Genomic DNA, 12556 nt, shown 5'->3' with positions numbered 1-12556 from the left:
CAGTGTCAAAGAGAACAGACACTGGGTGATGATTAACAAGAAGCATACCCAGCATGACGTCGGGATCCTCTGCAGCTTCTTCTGCGGACACATAGTTCACACGGCCACGTGCAGGAGTTGGCTTCACATAGTAAGCTTTGCCCAACTTGGCCTGTCCGACGGACTTTCCGGGTTGCATGGCACCCACATTCAGAGGACACTCACGGGAATAGTGCCCTGGTTCTCCACACTTGTAGCATATCACCTTGTTGGCACGTGGTGCAGCATTGCTAGCTGGACCACCATAAGCTTTTGCTGGAGGGTTGGCCTGATTCGTCGGAGGCGCCACGTAGGATGGCCTCGGAGTGTATCTTGGTGGCAGAGAACTGTTTGGAACCCACAGCCTGCGTTTTGGAAACGCGGAACCAGAAGACGAGCCAAAATCACGGGAGTGCTTCCTTGTGGCTTCGAAGTCAGTATGACCAGTCTCGGCACTGATCGCCTTGTTGACCAGAGATTGAAAGCTTGCACACTCGTGGAGGCGCAGGTCTCGACAGAGCTCAGGGCTCAGACCCTTACGGAATCTTGCTTGCTTCTTGGCGTCGGTAGACACCTCCTCTGTTGCATAGCGGGCGAGGTTACCGAACTCGCGGCTATAGGCATCCACAGACAACTTGCCCTGAGTGAAGGCACAGAACTCCTCTCTCTTTCTGTCCATCAGGCCCTCTGGAATATGGTGCACACGAAAAGCTGCACTGAAGTCTGCCCATGTGGCCACTGGTTCAGCGGGACGCATAGCTTCAAAGTTCTCCCACCACAGATTGGCGGGTCCTTCCAGGAAATACGCCGCAAAGGTCACCTTGTCGACCTCAGACACATTCGCAGAGCGAATCTTGCGTGAGATGCTGCACAGCCAGTCATCACCGTCGAGGGGATCGACGGAATGATGAAACTTTGGAGGATTCAGCTTCACAAAGTCATTGAGGGACACTGCAGCAATCCTAGGTTGTCAAGCCGTATTCTGCTCAATACGCTCTAGCAGTCGATTGGTCTCCCTTTTGTTTCTTTCTGCCTCAAGCATCACTTCCACCAGAGAAGGCGGGTTGCAGGTCTTCCTGCGACGCTTGACTACCCTCACCTTGCTCATGAGCAGGGGCACGGTTCAACCTGGTGAACACCATCCTAACAAACAAACTCATAGCTTAGACCAATATCATATCAATACTAACTATGGATTAAGAATGTACTGAACACACGGAATGCGGAAATGAATATCCGAACAGCATGGTAACAAGCAACTGCTATATATACACCATGGTTCATACACACCCTTACATAGTTCAGTACAACCTTAACCGAAGAGCAAACTACTGAAATTATGAAACTACTCATCAGAGGCTTACAAGCTTCCTATACATTATTTATCTAGGCCTCCGGAATTCATTTCACATTACATGCATACTTCACAAGTCATGCAGGACTGTGAACGTACGGCTACTACCATACTATCCTTCTGCCCACAGCTCAGGCATCCGCATAGAACATCTCATAGAGATTACCTCCATGGCCTGGAAGCTCAACCTGCGGATCAGGAAACACTCTAGCCTGAGATCCCTGGGATCCATAAGGACACGGATGTGGCCTTGGTCCCCTGACTGGTGGTAAGAGGGGTCCCCGAAGAGGTGTGACTCCTCCTATAGCTGGCCAGTCAACGTGGGCCGGAAGATGGGTCCTAACAGGGTTCAGCATCTCCATCTCTCCATACCCTGTCTGGACTACCGGTGCCAGCTGCGTCAAAGCTGTCCACAAACGGGCACGGGTAGCATAAAGCTCCATGCGTAGAGCACGAGCATCCCTGTCTCTGTTCTCTAGCATCTCAACAGTGGACTGCAGTAGTGGATCCTCCATAGAAGAATCAAAATAGACTCCACTGAGGTATCCCTCTTCACCAGGCTGAGAGGCCGGAACATAGGAGAACTCTGAATTCTGCAGCAGTGCATGTCTCGCTCTCATAATGGCCAGCATTGAATAGGCAGCATCTTGTACTACCATGTCAACAGTGACCCCCAACCCATAGGACCAATGGATTGGGTTCTCCGCTCCAGGGTAATCTGGAAATACCCTAACAGTGCAGATGTACTGGCTCTGGTTGAAGTCTCGGTACTGTTCCTCTACTATGTACTCAGGGTACCAGCGGTAACCGCACACCGACATCACCCTGACCAGCATGGCCGTATGACCCGGCACATCAATGCACCTGGTCAGACGTACCACCTGACGAGAAGGACGGCCAGTCATCTGTAAATAGAGAGTAATGCAAAAGCATTAGAGCTCCGAATACAAAATTGGGCAGCATAACGGCTGTAAATGCTCAAAAACAAATTTTGAGACAACCCAAAAATGGAATAGCGTAACCACTCAACTATCAAGTTCAACACTCTGATCATCAAACTTACTTCCTTTTTCCTAGGAATAGAAGAAACCCAATGTCTCTTGACCCGTAGTCCTATAATCTACCGATCAGAAACACGAGCCTAGGAGAAGATGGGTAACCTAGTCCTTAATTTCCCGCAGAAAAGACGAGGATGACCAGAACAGAATAACTTGAGAAGAGAACAAGAGTCTTACGTTCCCTTCCACAAACAATTCCCTTATATATAAATAAAGCAATTCTAGACTCAACTTCGACCAGTTTGGCTTAGTAATCCTACACACAGTCAGGCTCTGATACCAACGCTGTCGGGACCCCGATCCTAAGCCATAGGAATCCAGCCTGTAACACATCGCATCCCTTTGTGGTCTCACGCACGGTTAACTCCACGGCTGCAGCCTTACCTTAGCCGGGACCGTTTGCGTCTTTTGACTCACGTATGCGATAGTGTCGCTAGCAATCCAATGTCAAAGAACCCGGATCGACATGTCTAGTCATAAACCAAAGTGGCAGTACCGCACAAGGACAGGCATACATGACCCAACAGAGCAGGTGTCGGTCATCAGCGAATGTAGACGAGTCGTAGCAAGCTACAAGGAGTCCATTACATCGCGTGACATTTCCCCAAAGGGGACAGACACAACAGCTAAGAAGGACACATGCCGGTCAACCAATGTGTCCGGAGCAGTAGCGAACTACCAAGGCTCGTTGGATCACAAAGGGGCATTTCCTTGTAAGGAGTGCTACTAAAGTTCACGACTAGGTAATCGAACCCCATACATATCAGGTACAACACACGTACGCATGGCATACCGATATGTATAGATACATCGATGGCATCACAACATAACCATAAATATACAACCTTTATTTAAGAGGCTCGGAAGAGCCTCACACATAATATTACACATCAATGGTCTCACGACCCATAATAGCAGTCATTCAGTTACAAGCCAGCGGAAGAGTTATAAACTGTCTGAGTACAGACAGGGCAACTAGAAGGCACATGGCCTGACTATACTACAGATCTAACGTAGGGCCAGATCGTAGCTGGGACACCAGCTACTCGTCGTCGTTGATGTCTACGAACAACCCTCCATTAGGGTCATTAGCAACCTCTGCAACAGTTATTAAGCAAACAAGAGTACGAAGGTACTCAGCAAGACTTTAGGACAACTAACTACTGATGCAAGGTATCAAAAGGTATTGTGGGGTTTCATGCGGAAAGCCAGCATTTGACTCGTGGCTAGACAACTTGCATTTTTAAATAATTTTGACAACTTGATTTCTCGCACACGAGTCCACTAACACCACAGCAATACACTATCGTGGAATCATTCTGTCTCCGTACGGAAATGCCGTCCACGACACTCACGCTTATCTTGGCAATTTTATGAGTAGCCATTGAAGTTATCTATGAACAACATATGTCACCAAGTAGTCCATATCCGCGGACGCGGCTATTCGAATAGATCATAACCCTGCAGGGGTGTACTTCGTCACACACGCTCTCGCCACTTATCGCCATGTGCACGTCATGCACCTCGGCAACCTTCAGGCGGAAGCCCAGCGAGGGAGTCGGCCACGACCGTTAACCACACTAGTACCTAGTCCAGTTTTATCGCCTATCTGAGAGTAACGCGTACGAAAGTCCGGCCAAGGTTTCCGCCACGGCCTCAAACAATGTGCGCAGGGTTCCCAAGCCAACCATCCGGGTGCCACTTGGTACACCGTGCCACTGCCTACCGCATCACGGTCCACCTCTCAGGTCAGCACCATGCATGGCCTCCAGCATTTCTATAAACACCAGAAACTACTTGCAACTCCTGGACTGAGTACTACGCGATTAATAGGCCGAGCGGGATCATATTTCAGGGCCCAGCATGTGGTAGTATCTAGTCTTGGATTACATACACGGAACTCAGTTCTTAAGGACGGTTCCAATGAAACAACCCGCCATGTACTCCTACACAGCCTTTCACTGGTACCTTTACCAAATCCAGTTCAACACACAACATTTGCTCACCGAACACATTCTCACAATTCTGTTCATCTCCCAGATGACAGACCATACACAACTCTAAGCATAGCATGCATAGCAGGATAAGGCACATCATAGCTCAAGCAACTATCAGGTATGCTAGGTTGCAAGGTTCGGCTATTTACTGTGACAAGGTTAGGTCATGCAAAGAAAGTGGGTTCAACTAACGTGGCAAAAGCAGTTGAAGCATTAGATCCTAATGCAATAATTAAGTGCAGGAACAAGAACATGGGAATTATTGGGATGATCAAAAGGGTTGCTTGCCTTGTTGCTCAGAGGAGGAACGATATCCGTCAGACGGATATTCGGTGGAATGCGGGGGTGCGGAGCCTACCGAAAAGAATGGTAACATTCAATAACAATCATATGCAATCAAAATGATGTATGAGCATGGCATGAGAATGCAAAGTGAAATTTATTATTTTCAACATGTATTAGGTTTAGAGTTGATTTGAATCACATTCGAATATCAATTCAAACGGGGGTATTCTCGGATACCGTTTTAATTGATTCGACCTGATGCTCAGATCAACTTGATGTTAGCATGCATGAAATGTCATGTTATGGTACTGATTTGTAATTAGGACAATGTGTGATCATGGCATTCATAATGAAATTTGAATATTTTCCAAATTCCATTAATAAAGTAATTATAAGAGTTGAATTATTCCTTATTCTACATGTTAGGGTTCTGTAACTTTTTCAAACATAGTGGAAAAGAGCATAATCAGAATCCTTGAATTTTTCTGATACTTTTCATATATAAATTATTTTCATTGGAGTTACAGATTAATTTCTATGAATTTTGGAAGTTTTAAACATTTCTGGAATTATTTTTATACTGGAAAATACTTTTATTGCATCAGCATGACATCAGCAAGTCCATTTGGCCGTTGAAAGTCAAACCTGACCAGTGGGACCCACTGGTCAGTCTCTCTGGTCAATTTTAGATTAAGTTTAAGCTTAATTAACTGATTAACCTTGCTGGACCGACATGTCAGTGACTGATTAACTTATTTGATTTATTTTTATTAACTTTAAACTTGCCAGGGGCTGGCCCCACCAGTCAGTGGCTCAGGCCAACCGAGATCCACCGACGGCGAGGTCGCCCTCGCCGGCGGGGAGCCTCCGGCGACCACCAGCACGGCGGAGGGGCTCGGAAACGGCGCACAGGGGGCCAAATGTTGCGCGGAGAGCACCAGAAGAACTGCACATGTCCCGCAGCTCCATTTCTGCACTTAGCCGGGGCTGATCTGGCCGGAGATGACGTGGCGACGAGCTTGGCGACGGCCAAGGCTCGGGCATCATCGGGGTCTTTGATTCAGAGGGAACTACGCTCGGTTCTTAGCTCCTGCAGCATCTACGCGTCGACCTGAAGCTGCTGGTGCCCTCGGAAGGACGAGCTGGTCATCGGAGGGCTACCGGCGACGAGCGGCAGCGGCAGTCCTCGTCGGGCTCCGGTGAAACTAGATCTAGAGGAGGGGATCGACAGGGAAAACTTAGGGGAAAAGACCGCATGCTCAGGGGGAGTGCAGAGCAGGGCTTAGACGGCTCGGGGAAGGCCTGGGGGCGACGAATCGACGGGAGAGGTCCGGCGGCCGGAGGTGGAAGACGATGGCGCCGCGGGCGTTGCAGGGCTCGGGGTGGCTTCGGCTTCTGCAGGGAGGACCAGACCGACGAGGCGGAGCTAATGGCGTGCTCTGAGAGGGGATCCTATGGCTAGGGGCACGGGCAGCTCGAGCTTTGCTCGGCTCCAATGGCGGCAGCAGGAAGGAGACAGAGATCCGGGAGGAGGGAGAGAGCCGACGCTGGGAAAGGATAGGTGAGGCCTCGGGGAGCTTATCCCTGGCCTTGCCAGCACGAGGCGGCGGCCAGGCAGGCGCACAGGTGCGTGGCCGCGCCGGAGGAGGCGGCGGCCACCTCCTGCTCCTACTCGCGCGAGGGAGACGACAGGAGCTGGGATGGGACGGGCCAGGCTAGGCGACAGGTAAGAGTTTCCCATTTTTTTCTATTTTTGTTTCTGTTTTAGCTTCTTCAATATTTTGCTATTTATTTCAGCTCCAAAACAAATTGCAAAAACTATTTTAAACACGCCTGAATATTTGTTATAATATTCCCAACCATTTCCAAAGTTTTCAACATTTTTGAAAAACTTATAGTTTCTGATTTCAAATTTAAAGTTTGAAACCAGTGGCTTTTGCATTAAATTAAAATGCTTAAAGTGTCAAGAAAATAGTTTTCTCCAATGCTCATTTACTTTCATGATTTATCATAAAATTTGAACTTTTCTTGAGGCCATTTTGGGTTCATTGATTTCAACTAGTTTGAGATTTCCTTTATTTAAAGTAGTGGCTAGGGTTTTAAGTTTTTCCTTTGCCACTTTCTTGTTCTTATTGAAACTTCTTAGATGCAAAATGCAAAGAAGACATGAGCATAAGACTAACTTGCTTAAGGTGTCAGGGATGTGACACGGCCTCTGGCTTGATGTTTCGTTGTAATGTTGGCATTCAGTTGCCAGTGCGTCCGCGTGTTTCTCGGTCCGGAGAGAGCGCTCTGTATTGCCGTTGACATTGATGACTCCCTTGGGTCCGGACATTTTGAGCTTCATTTAGGCGTAGTGGGGCACATCGTTGAAGCAAGCGAAAGTTGTGCGGCCAAGCAGTGCATGGTACCCGCTGTGAAATGGGACGATGTCGAAGATCACCTCTTCGATGTGGAAGTTAGTGGGGAGCCGAACACAACCTCGAGTGTTACCGTACTAGAGCAGCGGGCTTCGACGCCTGGAATCACTCCCTTAAAGGTAGTGCGACTTGGTTTGATTTGTGATGGTTCTATGCCCATCTTTTTCATCGTATCTAAATAGATCATGTTAAGGCTACTTCCTCCATCCATGAGGACTCTAGTGAGGTGGTACCCATCTACAATGGGGTCTAGGACATGGGTGACCGACCCTCCATGACGGATACCAGTCGGATGATCTTTGTGGTCAAAAGTGATCGGACAGGCCGACCATGTATTGTATCTCGGTGCTACGTGATCTATGGAGTATACCTCTTGAAGGGCCCACTTCCTCTTCTTTTTGGGTATATGAGTGACATAGATCATGCTCACGGTTTTGACCTTGGGAGGGAACTGTTTTTGGCCCCATTGTTCGGGCCACGGGGCTCCTCGTCGTCTTCACTTCGTGGGCCACTGTTTTGTTCGCCGGTGGCCAGCTTGCCATCCTGTTTAAACACCAAACAATTACGTTTGGTGTGGGTGGAGGGCCTATCTTCGGTGCCATGGATCTGGCAGGGCCGTTCCATGATTTTATCCCAGGGGGTCGGTCCGTCATTGTTCCCTTTGAAGGGTTTCTTCCGCTGTCCAGGTTTCGAACTGCGGAACCTAGCAATTACTGTTGTGTTGTCAACATCACCTTACGGTGGCGACATTTGTTCTTGTTTTTCCTTGGTTTTTCATTCCATCCCAAACTTTAGAGGTTCCGGGGTCGTCCACATTGTGGTTGTGCCGAGCTAGCCAATTATCTTCGCCCGCGCAAAAGCGGGACATGAGGGAAGTAAGAGCAGACATTGTTTTCGGCTTGTCCTGGACGAGCTGTCTGGCCAGCCATTCATCCTGGATGTTCTGCCTAAAAGAGGCTATTGCTTCGGCATCCAGACAATCGACGATTTGATTCTTCTTGGTGAGGAACCGGTTCTAGAATTCTCTGGCCGATTCTCATGCCTTTTGAATGACATTGCTCAGGTCGGATGAATTCGGTGGCCGAACATAGCTTCCTTGAAAGTTAGATAGGAAAGCCTCCTCGAGTTCTTCCCATCTTCCAATGGAGTCTTCGGCTAGGCTGTTTAGCCAGTGTCGTGTCGGTCCTTTGAGTTTTAGGGGAAAGTATTCTATGGCATGGAGATCGTCTCCTCTGGCCATATGGATGTGGAGAAGGAAATCTTCTATCCACACAGCAGGGTCTATCGTCCCGTTGTATTGTTCTATGTTTACGGGTTTAAACCCTTCCAGGAATTGGTGTTGCATGACCTCATCAATGAAACACAATGGGTGAGCGGCGCCTCTGATCCAAACTATGTTGTGCCGGAGATCGGCTCCGGGTTGATCTTGGATTGGTTCTCAGCCTCTGCTTTTGTAAGCGACCCGAGTTGGATCGTCGTCCCGTCGAGTGGGGGAGTACATTCTGGATTCATAGATGGATCTGTTGTGATCTGATTTGGCGTATCGTGTGTCAGGTCTGTCCACCGTGTGCATATGTTCTTTGCCTTTTCTGCGAGAAGCTCAGGTCTATACTCGTTCTCTCTAGCCGCTGTGCCGCGCCCTTGGGGCACACGGTTAGGCTGGTCATAGTCTGTGCGCCGGGGGGGGCACATGTTTTGGGGCCTCATCATTGAACTAAGGGAGCAGGCGTCGGCGCGGGTAGATTTTCTTTTGATTCAGCCACTCCGAGTTGTACCCTTCTTCGGCTGCTAGGATTTTGGTCCACCCGTTGTTAATGGTGTCGTGTTTGTCCTAGAGCTGCGTTTGCTTTGATATTAGGCTCTGAGCAGTAGCTATATGCCGCTGTCGAAACTTCTGCTCGCCTTCGGGGTCTTCGGGGATTATTAAGCCTTCGGCCTCAAGGCCGTCTTCGTCATCGATGGGGTGGAGGTAATCGTCATCGTCCGAATTGTTGAGGTCATGGGATCGGCATTGGACAGTTCCTCTGGTTTTTTCTCGGGAGCTTCAGGGTTGTCGTGGTCTTCTGGGTCATGTTTTCCCCTGTATCTTGTATGGAGCCCCTTCCATTATTTGCCTTGGCATGCTTTCGCGGCTTTCAGTGTTTTGAGCGCTCCTCCGCGGGCTTATCGTCGTTTTGCTTGTGTGTGATGTCGCCCGTGGCACGGGGTGTGTCTACCATGTAAACATCATAGGTAGACGTTGCGGTCCATCGCAAGGTGATTATGGGGGTGGGGTAGTAGGGCTCGTCGTCCATGTCCTGGAGGTCTTCAGAGGCATTATACAATGCGTCAGTTAAGTCTTCGATGGTGGAGATCAAGTGGGTAGTCGGTGGGCCATACAAGTTCTCATAATCCACCTCACAGCCGATCTTCGCGCAGGTCGGGCTTTGGTTATATGAGATTTGAAATGACTGGATCTGGCCGAGCATCTCATTTAACATTGAGAGGTTGTCCTAATCAATCTTTTTGTGATTTTTGGAGTTGACCTCCGTGGCTTCCCTAAGGGGTGCAAGTTCGGCAATGCTCGTTTTCTTCTGTCCGGGCATAATGGTCGGGTACGAGATCAAGTCTAACTCTTTGACGAAGAGGGGACCAAGGCCGTGGCCAGACAAGAGACCCGGAGTCAAATCTTCAAGATTTTGAGTTTCATCGGCCGAGGCAGTGACTTCGGTGGGGAACATATTGCCCCGCGAGTCGGTCGAGAATTCAAAGTCTCCGAACCTTATTGTTGATCGGGGACAAAACCTCCGATCTGGCCGGGAAGGCCAGTTGAGTCCGCGCGCAATGTGATGCTGCCGAGCGTGGGGACCTATCGAGAAGCGAAGATGCCCTCATTGCAGATTCGGCTGCTGATGATCACGCGAGCCATCAATCCTTCGAGTGATCCAACGACGGAACTCTCAATGAAAGCACCAATGTCGGCGTCGAAACCGATAGATCTCAGGTAGGGGTCCCGAACAGTAAACCTAGGATCGTTGGGGTGTAGGAGAGAAGGGGATACGGTATTTACCTAGGTACGGGCCCTCTTGTGGAGGTAAAACCCTCGTCCTGCTTCATTATATTGATGGGGAACAAAGGTTACAAGTTGATCTACCTAGAGATCGTATGTGCTAAAACCCTAGTTGAGATAACCCGCCTATATGCACAGGAACCTCTAGTTCATATACACACCAGGGTTCATATGGTTACATGTTACCAACCTTAGCCGGGGATAGATGGGCTGAACTGGTCCTCTTGACTTGGAGTGCATGTCTAGTCTTTGGAGCTTTCCATCTTGATTACAAAGTTGTCAGACAATCCAGTCTTCAATGATGCAGCTCATATCACTACAAGGGAAAAGCCTAGCAGTGGCACGATTTTTAGGGCTATCAGTAGCGCGGGGTACCGCGCTACTCATTCGGTGCTACGGCTAACACTTATCAGTAGTGCTTTTTGCCCGGCACTACTGCTATAGCTACTTAGGAGTAGCGTTGTTCATACCAGCGCTACTGCTAAGTGGCTTAGCAGTAGCATTTTTTATTTTTGACGCTAAAGAGCGCTACTACTATATTTTCACATACCTCTTTTTGGCTACGTATTTGCGATGTTTTTATACACTATTCTATGATGAGCATATTGCCAGTTTATGATATGATTATCGTACACATAATAGTCTCATCATACCATACAACACAAATCTTGTCGTCACATCATAATCATGATATAGCTATACAAGTTACATGGCATGTCTCATCATACATAATGTAGTATTTCTTGAGGCACCGGTTCATATACACACGGTTACACATATTAATATACAACATCAATAATTATTGGGCCAGCAACTACATTTAGATTAAAGTGGATGGATGTAAGTGATCATGTTGAATTACAAGAAAATATGATGTTCCGAGTCGCAACGTCATATTTTCCTCTAATTCAACTCGGTCACTTGAATCCATCCACTTTAATCAAATATATGTCATGTAACTCATCATCATCTTACGTACTCATCTAACAACTCATCATCATCTTAATCATATACCAAGTTAAAATCTCATAAAACAGAAAAACATCATAAGTCATCACATGCATGCATCCTAATCGATCATACCAAGTTAATATAAACCAGAAAAACTTGTCTCTCATAAGATTTAGTCCTCGCTCTTAGATATAATGTCATAAAACAGAATAACACCTATGTCTCTGTTATGAAGCACAGAGATCCAATAGTCTCCAACTTATGGCTTGCGATCCTTCTTTATTTCTCTCCATGCTTCAAGTCGGAGCCTTTTCGATTTACGGTCAGTCGAGTATGGAGCACCAAACTTAGCCCTCTGTGGGCTTTTAATTTTCATATGACCTTCTGGGTGCATCAATAGAGGCACTACATCATTTGGCAGTTTCTGTTGAAGAACATAATAATAACCTAGTTAGCGCAATGTAATCAACACCATTTATGCAATAGTAGAGCGTACTTAATTAGCAAACTCATACCAAGATATTTCGGTGAATGTCATCCGCGCTCAACATATGCACTAGTAGCATGTAAAATGTATAATTTGGGCCAATTCCTAAATTATACGAGAAATTCTCCCTACCAACCACGACACCAAGAAGAAAGTAGACAAGAATATCCTTCTCCTCCCAAGTGAGATGTGATCCATACGTGTAGTGTGTCGTGTCAATTAATTTCCGTAATTCACTCGAAGAAACGAAATAAGTTGTAAATTATAATTTAACAAATTTAGTATATGGATGAACACCAACTAGTTTTAAATATAGAATGGAAATTACTTGACAAATATGGTTGACAAACTCACATGGAGGTAAAACAGGAAGCATATCGACAACCACCTAAATGTCGATATTACCTGGCATACTATCTTCACGACGAAGATCGAAGGTTATTTCCATACCCTCCTGAAATCCATATGCCTTGCAAAGATATTCCCAATTTGGGCACCCTATTTTTGTGTTAAAAACTGAATTCATTACTTTGATCACAAATATGTGACCATGTATAGTCCTGAGGTTAGCTCTCTTCGTCTCCATACTCTCGTGGTCTTCGAAACCGAGCCTCTCCAGCACATACCTTCTTGCATGGCAAGGGAGGAACTAGTCGAATTGTATGAAACAGAAATTACACGTTGAAGCAAAGAAATAGCAGTCATGCATGCTTAATTACGAAAAAACACTTTTCATCGTTGCGTACCATAGAAACTTCGAAGGTCTCATCAAGCTCCATGCTGAAGAACATGTCGTCTCGCACGTGAGGCGTGTCGCACATACCCCGATAGTCGCCGCAATATTCACACTCCCAATATTCATCGTCAGATATTTCATGTGTTTCATGATTCAAAATTCGGCAAGATCATTATTTATAGAAGACAAATTGAGCACGTG

The sequence above is a fragment of the Hordeum vulgare genome, chromosome 6H, assembly GCF_904849725.1.
Source record: "Hordeum vulgare subsp. vulgare chromosome 6H, MorexV3_pseudomolecules_assembly, whole genome shotgun sequence".
NCBI lineage: Eukaryota > Viridiplantae > Streptophyta > Magnoliopsida > Poales > Poaceae > Hordeum > Hordeum vulgare.
The sequence above is the reverse complement of the archived record's forward strand: the minus strand, read 5'-3'. Positions refer to the sequence as shown.